The following is a 13,191-nucleotide window of genomic DNA, read 5'->3' on the forward strand; positions in this document are numbered from 1 at the left end:
TATAATCTGGACTATAGAACAGTCTATAGTCTGTACTGTAGAAATGTCTATAGTCTGGACTATAGAACAGTCTATAATATGGACTAGAGTAGACTACATGGTCTTGACCATAGAGTAGTATATAGTCTGAACCAATAGCATAGTCTATAGTCTAGACTACAGAACATTCTATATTCTGGAATATAGACCAATCTATATTCTGTACTATGGAACAGCCTATAATATGGACTATTGAACCGTCTATAGTCTGGATCATAGAACAATCTATAGTCTGGACTAAAGAACAGTCTGTATTCTGGACTGTTGAAGAGTTTGCTGCATGCACTATAGAACAATCTGTAGTCTGGACTATAGAATAGTTATAGTCTGAACTATTGAACAGTGTATAGTCTGGACTATAGAATAGTTTATGGTTTGTACTATAGCAGAGTGTATACTCTGGACTATAGAACAGTCTGTAGAGTGGACTATAGAACAATCTATAGTCTGGATTATAGAACAATCTATAGTCGATAATCTGGATAATAGAACAATCTGTAGTTTGGACTATAAAACAGTCTGTTTTCTGTACTATAGAACAGTCTACTATTGGACAGTCTATAGTCTGGACTATTTAAAAGTCTGGATTATATAATAGTCTAAAGTCTAGACTATATTCCGGACTAACGAACAGTCCATCGTATGGACTATAGAAATCAAGATTAACTAACTTATAGAACAGTCTATAGCCTGGACTATAGAACAGTTTATAGCCTGCAATATAGATCAGTGTATAATCTGGACTATAGAACAGTCTATAGTCTGAAAAATAGAATAGTCTGAAGTGTGGCCCATAGAACAGTGTAAAATCCGGACTATGGAATTGCTCATAGTCTGGACAACAGTCGATAGTCTAGACTATAAGAAGGGGTTAAGCTTGGACTATAGAACAGTCTATCGCCTGGAGAGTGAAATAATCTGATGTCAGGATTATATAAGAATCTACAGTGTGGCCTATAGAACATTATATAGTCTGGTATATATGGAATAGTCCGGTATATAGTATAGTCCTCGGTCTGGTCTACAGAACAGAGTATGTATAACTAACTAACTAACTAACTAACTAACTAACTAACTAACTAACTAACTAACTAACTAACTACTAACTAACTAACTAACTAACTAACTAACTAACTAACTAACTAACTAACTAACTAACTAACTAACTACTAACTAACTAACTACTAACTAACTAACTACTAACTAACTAACTAACTAACTAACTAACTAACTAACTAACTAACTACTAACTAACTAACTAACTAACTAACTAACTAACTACTAACTAACTAACTAACTAACTAACTAACTAACTAACTAACTAACTAACTAACTAATAACTAACTAACTACTAACTAACTAACTAACTAACTACTAACTAACTAACTAACTAACTAACTAACTAACTACTAACTAACTAACTAACTAACTAACTAACTAACTAACTAACTAACTACTAACTAACTAACTAACTAACTAACTAACTAACTAACTACTAACTAACTAACTAACTAACTAACTAACTAACTAACTAACTAACTAACTAACTAACTAACTAACTAACTAACTAACTAACTAACTAACTAACTAACTAACTAACTACTAACTAACTACTAACTAACTAACTAACTAACTACTAACTAACTAACTAACTAACTAACTAACTACTAACTAACTAACTAACTAACTAACTAACTAACTAACTAACTAACTAACTAACTAACTAACTAACTAACTAACTAACTAACTAACTAACTAACTAACTAACTAACTACTAACTAACTACTAACTAACTACTAACTAACTACTAACTAACTAACTAACTAACTAACTAACTAACTAACTAACTAACTAACTAACTAACTAACTAACTAACTAACTAACTAACTAACTAACTAACTAACTACTAACTAACTAACTAACTAACTAACTAACTAACTAACTACTAACTAACTAACTAACTAACTAACTAACTAACTAACTAACTAACTAACTAACTAACTAACTAACTAACTAACTAACTAACTAACTAACTAACTAACTAACTAACTAACTAACTAACTAACTAACTACTAACTAACTAACTAACTAACTAACTAACTAACTAACTAACTAACTAACTAACTAACTAACTAACTAACTAACTAACTAACTAACTAACTACTAACTAACTAACTAACTAACTAACTAACTAACTAACTAACTAACTAACTAACTAACTAACTAACTAACTAACTAACTAACTAACTACTAACTAACTAACTAACTAACTAACTAACTAACTAACTAACTAACTACTAACTAACTAACTAACTAACTAACTAACTAACTAACTAACTAACTAACTAACTAACTAACTAACTAACTAACTACTAACTAACTAACTAACTAACTAACTAACTAACTAACTAACTAACTAACTAACTAACTAACTAACTAAACTAACTACTAACTAACTACTAACTACTACTAACTAACTACTAACTAACTAACTAACTAACTAACTAACTAACTAACTAACTAACTAACTAACTACTAACTAACTAACTAACTAACTAACTAACTAACTAACTAACTAACTAACTACTAACTAACTAACTAACTAACTAACTACCTAACTAACTAACTAATTTCTCTAAAATTTTACTTTTTTACGAAAACCTTTTGTTTTTCGTGGATATAGAGTTTTTGTTATTCTGTGCGTATACTTGATGTATAATTATTTATCCCTCATACGCTCAGTATTGCAACAGTTTGATAGTATATGTGTTTTGAAATTGTTTTTAAAGACCTTTATAATTTTTTTAAATATCGTGTTTTTGTGTACTATGCGTATACTTAATGCATAATTAGTTATGCATAATACGCTCCCTACTACAAATGGTTTGCTGTCATATTTCATTTTATATTTTTATTAAAATTTCTAAAATTTTTGATTTGACCTAAGAAAATTTTAAAAATTTCCTTTTAATATTAGTGCTCTTAAACCTAAAATCCTTTAGGAGATTTTGTCATTACGTATATTTTTTACTAACGGATGATTTTTTTTTTTTTTTTTTTTGAGATATTTTTGTGATGATATTTTAGTGAATATTAATATGATTGAGAGGAGAGTTTGTTTTTTTTTTTTTTTTTGTTTTTAAACAGAGAGATGTCGTAACGTAACACAAAGTTGAATCAAAACTTACCCATTCGGACATTTCGTGTGTATCAGCATTTCGATGATGATAATTTAATATTAAAATCGTTGACACAACGGATGAAGCTACCATAAACATTATGCAATTGAAATATGTACCTGTTGGTTGGTTGGGCGTGTCATAATATATATATATTTTATTTTTTAGTATTTTATGATCAGTTTTTGTTTTAAGATATATATTTTTTTTTGGTTGTTTTAAATATATATAAATGGATAATTTTGAATTTTTTTGAGTTTGAGGCAAGAAAATTTCAAAATTTTGAAACAGTTTTTTTTTTTTTGAGATTAAATATAATTTTTATAATTTTTTGGATTTTTTTTTTTAATAAAATATTGAATTTTTTATAAAATGAAACGAATTAAGAAAATCAAATTTTAGTTTTTTTCATGGGGTTAGTGTTAAGAAAGCGTGGTGAAAAGATTTTTTTTTTTTTGGAAAATTGTAAGTGTTTTGGAGAAAAAGTATTTAGAGTAGAAAAAGTTTCATTTTGTTAAAGTTGCATTGGTGGTTAGTTTATTTTTGTGTTTTTTAAGTGACGGAAAAAAGTATAGAGAAAAAAGAAAAGAAATTTATAAAAAATAGGGAAAAAATTATATACACATTTTTTTTATTAATTAAACTTTTTTATTGGTTTTTTCAAAAAGTTTATACTTTTTTTTTTTGGTAAATATTTAATATATGTAAAAAAGTGGTTTAATAGTTATAATTAGAGAGGATAGATATTATAAAAAACATTTTCAAAAAAAAATATTTATTTAAATACCACAAACGAAACGTATTTTTTTTTTTTTTTTTTTTTGAATATTATATTGTTTAACTTTTATGAAAATAATATATTTATTTTAACAATTATTAACGATTTAGTTTAATTTTAGATAAATTTAATAGATTTTGTTCGAAACAATTTATATACAAAAACTGGTTTTTAATAGTTGATGTTCTGAAATTATTTAGTTGTTTTAAAGTTATATTATTGACTGTTCTATTGCAAGTGACTGTTCTTGCTTAAAAATTTCAGCAGAGAAGTTGACGAAGTATGAAGTCTGTTTCGATATTAAGATCCCTCTTAAGATTTTATAGATTGCAAATTATCATTCTGCAAAGAATCTGCAGTCAGCTTTTCGCAAACTATAATGCTGCGCCAGAAAAAACGGTCCTGGAGGTCTAGACTGTCGGCTCAAACATGTTTACGAGTAGAAATTTTCTCAGATGAGCTTGGTCTTAGTGCATTCATCAGTTTGTCTAATGCCTACACTAGTTTTCTGGTTGAAATATAAGCTATTTGCGCAACCGCATGAAGTATTTGCGAACAAAATCTAGAGATGTCGACTGGTATAAAATGCATCACTGCATAGCATCTGATGATTAGTTTTTCATTTAGTTTGCGCATCATAACTTCTATGATGCATTTCCGAACGTACTGCGCATCAGATGCAGTGCAGTGATGCATTTCCTAACAGGTCCAATCTCAAACGTTATAAAAAGCTATTGTATTCTCAATTACATTTACACTCTGTCTCAACATAGACCAATCTTTTTGCGCATCATAACTTCTATGATGCATTTCCGAACGTACTGCCCAGCAGATGCAGCGCAGTGATGCATTTCCGAACAGGCTCAATCTCAAACATTATAAGAAGCTATTGTATTTTCAATTACATTCAGAATCTGTTCCAACATAGACCAATCTTTTTGCGCATCATAACTTCTATGATGCATTTCCGAACATACTGCCCATCAGATGGAGCGCAATGATGCATTTCCGAACAAGCTCAATCTCAACCGTTATAAGAAGTTATTGTATTCACAATTACATTCACACTCTGTCTCAACATAGACCAATCTTTTTGCGCATCATAACTTCTATGATGCATTTCCGAACGTACTGCCCATCAGATGCAGCGCCGTGGCACATATCCGAACAGGCCAACTGTCAAACGTTATAAGAAGTTAATGTATTCTCTATACATTCACACTCTATCCCAACATAGACTACACACAGTCTAATTGATATGGTTGCCATGACATGAGGTCATTCGGGGATATGAAATTGGCAACGAATAGACAATAGTGGATCGTCCCGGAAGGGTATGACAAAAGCTGAGCCGGAGGCCACCAAAATTAGAGTGGAATTATTGCAAAGGTATCACAATGGGACAAGTTCGAACCAGAGCACCATATTATCTAGCACTACGGGTGGCCAGTTGCCTGCAGAACTTGTCTGGTTGGTCAGTTTGTTGTGGTTCCTTCGGGATCCACATAGTGGCTGTGGTTTAAATCCACGGGGAGAGAAGGTTGGTTTAAGGGCTGATATATCATAATCCATATATGTCTGGATTCTCTCACCGCTGCTGTTGCCATCTCAGACAGAGCAACTGAACCCATTGAGCATCTCTTACTCTTCGCGTAGTAGGGCACCTATACTCTACTGGTTGGGGAATACTCAGGTTGACGCTTGGTAGTTGCCTGTCATTCCGTAGATCGTTCTTTATGGTCTGAGAATGGAACTGATATAGTTGGTGAACTATCGGGAAAGACTCCTCTGCCCGACAGGAGACTAGTACTGATTTAGTAGACCTTTTACTTGAGGGAAGTTCTCGTTGGGGTAGCCATCTTAACAGGATGCATATTGTTTCATGCTACACGACTTATGGATGAGACCTGCCACTCAAATTGTCGGGTCAATTATTTGGGTTCGAATTGACTTTGGAAATTCCTACATCCTTTGCAATCTGTCATACAGAGGGATCCTGATTTATTGGCTGGGTATTTCGGTCAACCAAATACGTATCTAGGTGCTGTTGCCGAATCAGCAGAGCCATCTCAGTAGTGTGGTTGCGCGGACTTTAAAAGGTTATGGAATGCACTGGAATGGGTCATTAGTTGATGGGAATTGCATGTTAAATAATGCAATCTTTCATGACACCTAAAGGGTGGTCAGCTTCCGATGTACCGGAAGATTGATTTCACCTGATATTGGGGTTGTCTTCCTTTCTATTAAATTTAGACTTGTGTTATTGCTTTTTCCTTGTCGAGGTTTGCATTGGGATTGATCCCATGCTGCCTGTAATTCCGAAACGGGGCTACTATGTAGGGAGATTAGATAGCTGGAATACTTAAGCAAAGTGCTTGTACATGGACTGGCACTCAGTCATGTATAAAATTTCTGAAAACTGAGTTCTTCATAGAAGACTTCAGGGGCGCGTGGTAGACCGTCCCAAGTCTACCCAGTTAATGAAAAAGACCACCGTGAAATAAGGCCATCAAGGCAGGCGTTCACTTTAAGCACTTCGACATTCTTATAAATTGGTAGTAAAAGTGTCCAAAATCATATGATCTATCTTACGAATTGATCCCCCATCTAATTTTTAGACAAATCGTACAATTTTAGTAGCACACATGCTCGAGTGTATACCGGCGACAGAAATTGTCGAGAACTGTGACACATTGATCTCAGATGGAACATATGAGAAATGCGCTAAAGAAGTTTGAGGTTAAGCGGACGCATCTAAACTGGGAGACTCAACCGTGCTAATGCGACTAATGTAAAGGGGATTAAGTATTGGTGATAGAAGTGTCGAAACACAAATGTTAGACGTACTCAATTGCATTCCGGAAACGGAAATTGTTGGGAACTTTCAAACTTTGATCTCAGATGGGAGATCGTTTTAAAGTGAAGCAAATGAGATAACAGAAGGATCTAAACTGGGAGGCCAAACGGGTCTGGGGATCTACATTGAAAACAAAGAAGCTGTAGGATAGGATATATGTATTTTCAGAAAGACAGAAGACAATTTTCTCAATATGAGCTCATAATTACAGATCTAAGACCGTATTGCACTGTAAAAGAGTCATAACCGTAAACTGTTACACTCAATGATAATCGGCAATTGAGAAAGTTAATCTGATAAATGCCATAAACCATTCGAAGCAACGTGAGCTAAACATGGACCAAAGAATAATGAAACGAATGGAGTGAACCCAAGAGAACGAGAGTTAGATAAGAAGTTCGAGTTTAGTTTACGAGTTTACAATTACAAATCTGGACAAGCGGTAATGCAAAGTTTGTGAGAACGACATGTCACAGTCATTCTTTCATCGAAATTAGATCCAAGTACCATGTTCCTGATATTATAACTCTCTGAAAGGCTGATTGGAAAATTCTAAGGGACTACAATCAGTAAACTGATTAAAGACCAGCATATAAGGGTTTTTCACCAACAATTTCCACATAAGGAAGTTCACAACAGGTTCAACTGTGGCCAGGGTGTCGGTTTTTCAGAGCTGATGTAATATACATCCTCCTTTCTACCCACGAAGAGCTAATCTTGCTTCTTCACAAGTACTGGCCCGATAGCGACCTGGGCCCGCGATTTTCAGATCTAATTATATACATTATCCTTCAAACCTAACCTATAGCTGGAGAAAAACCACCATTTTTTCCAAATAGACCCAAAATTTGGAAGATAACTTCGAATGGTACCAAACGCTCTGCAAGTTTAATCGCTACTTTGAGAGCAATCCTTGAGAACTAAACTTCGCGATTTAGTGCTTATTTGCTTGTGGTACTTTTTCACAAATAAAAGTACTTTTTTCAAATAAAGTACTTTTTCCAAATAAAGTACTTTTTTGCCAATAAAGTAATTATTTACAAATAAATACTTTTTTCCTCAAATCGAAAAAGGCTTTAAGTTATTGGGTTCTTTAATGTTACTTAGTAAAAGGTACTTTGTAGTTTGTTATAAAAAGGATGAAAAGTACTTTGGACCTTTTTCCTCAAATAGCAAAGTCTCTAAGTTATTGGGTTCTTTAATGTTCCTAAGTGAAAAGAACTTTAATAGTTTGTTATAAAACGGGTGGTACTTTTTCACAAATATAAGTACTTTTTCAAAATAAAGTGCTTTTTCCAAATAAAGTACTTTTTATTACCAATAAAGTAATTCTTCACAAACAAGTACTTTTTTTTCTCAAATCGAAAAAGGCTTTACGTTATAGGGTTCTCTAATATTCCCTAGTGAAAAGTACTTTTGTAGTTTGTTATAAAAAGGATGAAAAGTACTTTGTACTTTAGTTTCTTAGTAAAGAGTACATACATTGGTACTTTATTGTAAAAACTTGTACTTTGTATAAAAATTACTTCGATACTTTATTATATAATGTACTTTTGTAATTTGTTTTGGTACTTTTTAATAAAAAGTACTTTTTCTAGAAAATCAACAAATCAACAAAATCGTTTTTAAATTAAGGTTCTTTTTATGATTCTAAAAACTTTATTGTAAAAACTTGTACTTTGTATAAAAATTACTTCGATACTTTATTATATAATGTACTTTTGTAATTTGTTTTGGTACTTTTTAATAAAAAGTACTTTTTCTAGAAAATCAACAAATCAACAAAATCATTTTTAAATTAAGGTTCTTTTTATGATTCTAAAACCTATTTTTCAACTTATTTTTACCAGTTTTTGCATTTAAATTATTTTTTTCTTTTGCCAATAATTTCCATAAAATTTAATTTTGTAAATTATTTATTTAAATTCAAATTTATGACTTAATTTTTTATATAACAAATATAGTCAATATTTAATATTATATTTATAAAAAATATTAAAAATTTCTTATAGGAAAAAACGTTATATTTAAAAGGGATTAAAATACGTGCACAAAAAGTAAAGAAAAACATATTTAAGTTTTAAAAGTGAGTTTTCATTAAAAAATTGTTTAATTTGGGGGGGGGGGGGGGGTTTAAGGAAAAGTAATTATTATTTACTTTAAGTAATTATTGTCAAAGAAAATCAAATACAACTGGTGCAGTGAAGAGTCTAACGGAATTTATAATAAAAAAATAAATAAAAAAAAAAACTTAAATTTTTTTTACTAATTAAAGTAAAATATAAATGTTTTTGGTGTAAATATTTGTTTAAGGAAATTATATATAAAAAAACTTTATTTAAATTTAAGGTTTTTATCTAAAATGTTAAGTGTTTTAGGGATTTAAACTAACTGATTAAGTTTTTTTATTATAACCCAGCAAACATTTTGGAATTTGCAATTATCTAATAGAAATATTATGTTTTTCAGAAAATTTTACTGGGTTTCTATTATTGGGTGCATATTGCAATTTGAAGCCTAATGAAGTTAATTTGATTTTAAAGGGATTTTTTGCATTTTTTATTTATTTCTAATTGCTGCCAGTTATTTTTTCTTTTGCTAAAACAAATTTCCGGCTAAAACTTTCTTTGCAGCAAAAAAAGTCAAGCCAATAAAAATTTGTAATAGTCTTTGTCAATAAATTTTTCAAATATTTTAATAACTGGCCACTTCTTGTTTTAAGGGGGAAGTTTATTTTTTTTATTCATTTCGTTTATTAAGTGTCAAAGTTTTAATATCATAAAATCATCAACTTTTTTTTTTCATTTTTATTGGCCTTTTGTTTAAAATGAAATGCAGTTTTTTTATTTAGAAATTTATTATTAATTATGAAGTTTTTTTAGTAGCATTTTTTTATTATTATTTATTACATGAAAATGAGTTAGTGACATATTTTAATTATTAGTTTAATGAGAAATTTTATAATGATTTATCTTGATTTTAATTTATATTTGTATTAAAATCGCTCTAATGTGATGATTTTTAGGTTAATTTTTTTTTATTTCAGTTCAACTAAAAATTGTTTTAATTAAACTTAAAGTTTAAGGAAATTATAAAAATATAATAAATAAAGGTTGTTCAAAACAAAAACAATAAAATAACATTAACGCACACACAATTACAGTTATCTAGCTAAAATACATTAATAATACACACGCACACACATCGAAACACACACAAATGAAAGGAAACTGTAAATCGGACGAACTTACCTAACAGGGGCACGGCATCCGATGTCGCTGGCATCGTTTCGGCGACCATATTAAGGAAGACCGTTAAAGACAATAAAATAGTAACGCCTGGAATGGAAAGATGGAAAATTATATTAAAAGTTAATTAAATTAACAGAACTAAAACAGAACACGAACAGAACTAGAACAGAACTAGAACAGAACTAGAACAGAACTAGAACAGAACTAGAACAGAACTAGAACAGAACTAGAACAGAACTACAACAGAACTAGAACAGAACTACAACAGAACTAGAACAGAACTAGAACAGAACTAGAACAGAACTAGAACAGAACTAGAACAGAACTACAACAGAACTAGAATAGAACTAGAACAGAACTAGAACAGAACTAGAACAGAACTAGAACAGAACTAGAACAGAACTAGAACAGAACTAGAACAGAACTAGAACAGAACTAGAACAGAACTAGAACAGAACTAGAACAGAACTAGAACAGAACTAGAACAGAACTAGAACAGAACTAGAACAGAACTAGAACAGAACTAGAACAGAACTAGAACAGAACTAGAACAGAACTAGAACAGAACTAGAACAGAACTAGAACAGAACTAGAACAGAACTAGAACAGAACTAGAACAGAACTAGAACAGAACTAGAACAGAACTAGAACAGAACTAGAACAGAACTAGAACAGAACTAGAACAGAACTAGAACAGAACTAGAACTAGAACTAGAACAGAACTAGAACAGAACTAGAATAGAACTAGAACAGAACTAGAACAGAACTAGAACAGAACTAGAACAGAACTAGAACAGAACTAGAACAGAACTAGAAACAGAACTAGAACAGAACTAGAACAGAACTAGAACAGAACTAGAACAGAACTAGAACAGAACTAGAACAGAACTAGAACAGAACTAGAACAGAACTAGAACAGAACTAGAACAGAACTAGAACAACTAGAACAGAACTAGAACAGAACTAGAACAGAACTAGAACAGAACTAGAACAGAACTAGAACAGAACTAGAACAGAACTAGAACAGAACTAGAATAGAACTACAACAGAGCTACAACAGAACTCCAACAGAGCTACAACAGAAGTAGAACGAATTAAATTTTTTAAGTCATTTTTGTTTTCCGATTCCTGTTTGTCTAGAAAATTTAGAATATTCTTGTGATTATCTCATGTCTCTTAAGTATATCATCTTCAATTCCCTTTTTCGTTACTACACACTTTGGCCATTAGTTTATTTGTGTATGTGGCAGGTTACTTAAAAGCTTACAAACCCAAATCTGGGTGTGTATGTGTGTGAGAAAAAGACTGCAGTGTTTACATTGCAGTTTTAAGTGGATTTAAATTAAAGTAGTTGTAAATTTTTGTTTGCCCACTACAAGGATAAAGATAATGCAAAATTCCCGGGGGCCTGACACTTTCAAAAAATGAAAAAGAATAAGGACATGAGCTATGCAGCTGGCGAATAGTGTCTGTAGTTATTATGCAGACATATTTAAAAATGCATTACTTAGGCTATTGTTACAGCTGGATTATGTTAAAGTTTTATGGTAAAGTCTTTATTTTTTAAATTTTAAAACAGATTGTAGAAAAATCCTTAAATTGGGATAATAGCGTTTGAATTTAAATTTCAAGTTATAAGCTTCAGGTGTTTAAAATTACTTGCCACTGACTTTATTAATCCAATGATATGATGACAACTGCAAATTATGTTCATCTGCGTAAGACTTTCCGTTATACTTAGCAAACTCCACACAAACTTAAGCTTTTGAAATTCCCCTGTGGCTTTCATTTAACCAAATTCAGTGACTCAACTTAACTGGGTTTCAAACACAACTTCACAAACATGTATTGCAACCGTAAGAGTAACTTTTGAATACTGCAAATTACATTGAAAATTCCTATAGTATTAAGTAGACTCCATAAGCCACCAAATAGACTGTAACCAATTGACCGCAACTAAGACACAATATATATATATACACATACATATGTATATATGTATGTATGTGGTGGAAGGGGGTTAAATTTGAAAACTAATGTATAACTGTAAGGCAGTGCATGTGGTTGAGCTGAAACATATGCAGCATATTTATAACACAACTACCAAAGCGATATTCAATTAAATTTTGTGTTTAATTAGAGGCTTGGTTAAACAATTGATTTGCAAATCAATGAATTGCATGTAGAAAATTAACAAATTTAATTTGCAATCTCCCTAAATGCTCTAAGGTATTGAATTACTTTAAACAATTTTATTTAACACTAAAGAGAAAAAGAGAAAACTTAGCATGACAGGACAAACAAAAAATCGTTGCATATTTCTCAACCATCATGATTGCATTGCAGTTTCACTATTTACTCTGGACAAATTGTATATCTTCTACTTGGAAAAATTTTGCAATGCAACAAGGTCTTTATATTGCTTTCCCTCATCCGCATGTATATTTGCTTAAAAATGTCCAAAAGTTTTACAAAACTATTTTCTTTTTTTTTTACGATTTGTAATTTTTCTTACTTTCTCTAAAGTTTATTTTACATTTGGTTTGTGCAAATTTTATGCAGGTCACTTCCAGGGAGTGTTTACATTTTTTTTTTTATAGAAAGAAGTTTTTTTCTTCTTCCACTTGCGGTTTTATATGTCAAAGTATAAAAACTATTCAAAGATTCATTTCTTATATCAAATATTTATCAATGTTAAGCTAATTTAAAAAGGAAATAGAATTTGTTGGAAAAAAAAATTTGTGGAAAAAAACTTTTTCTGTTCACTTTTGCTTTAACAAAAGAAGCCTTGACATATTGAGCCAAAATTGGCAGGGGGATTTGTAATGAGATATGTAGTTATACAAAAAACTTCTCTCGAGACAAGAAATGACAAGTGGATGAAAGTTGCACTTCTTATCATAAAGTAAAGAAAAAGTGGCAATTAAAACTTAGCAAAATGTTAAATGCATTAATGGGATGTGCTTCAAACTGCAACTAACTAAGTTCTATGTGAAGTTGAAACCAAGTTTATTTCTGTTCTAGTTCTGTTCTAAATATATTCTAATTCTATTCTAGTTCTGTTCTAGTTCTGTTCTAGTTCTGTTC

The 13,191-nt window shown here is 30.9% G+C and overlaps 1 pseudogene; it reads right to left on the reverse strand.

The window, feature by feature from the left end:
• The window catches only part of LOC119609517, a 100,496-nt pseudogene that overhangs the window by 12,625 nt on the left and 74,680 nt on the right, over positions 1 to 13,191 (reverse strand).

The sequence above is a fragment of the Lucilia sericata genome, unplaced genomic scaffold (assembly GCF_015586225.1).
Source record: "Lucilia sericata isolate MDLA Ls3-8-SP2 unplaced genomic scaffold, ASM1558622v1 Contig000997F_arrow, whole genome shotgun sequence".
Taxonomy (NCBI): Eukaryota; Metazoa; Arthropoda; class Insecta; order Diptera; family Calliphoridae; genus Lucilia; species Lucilia sericata.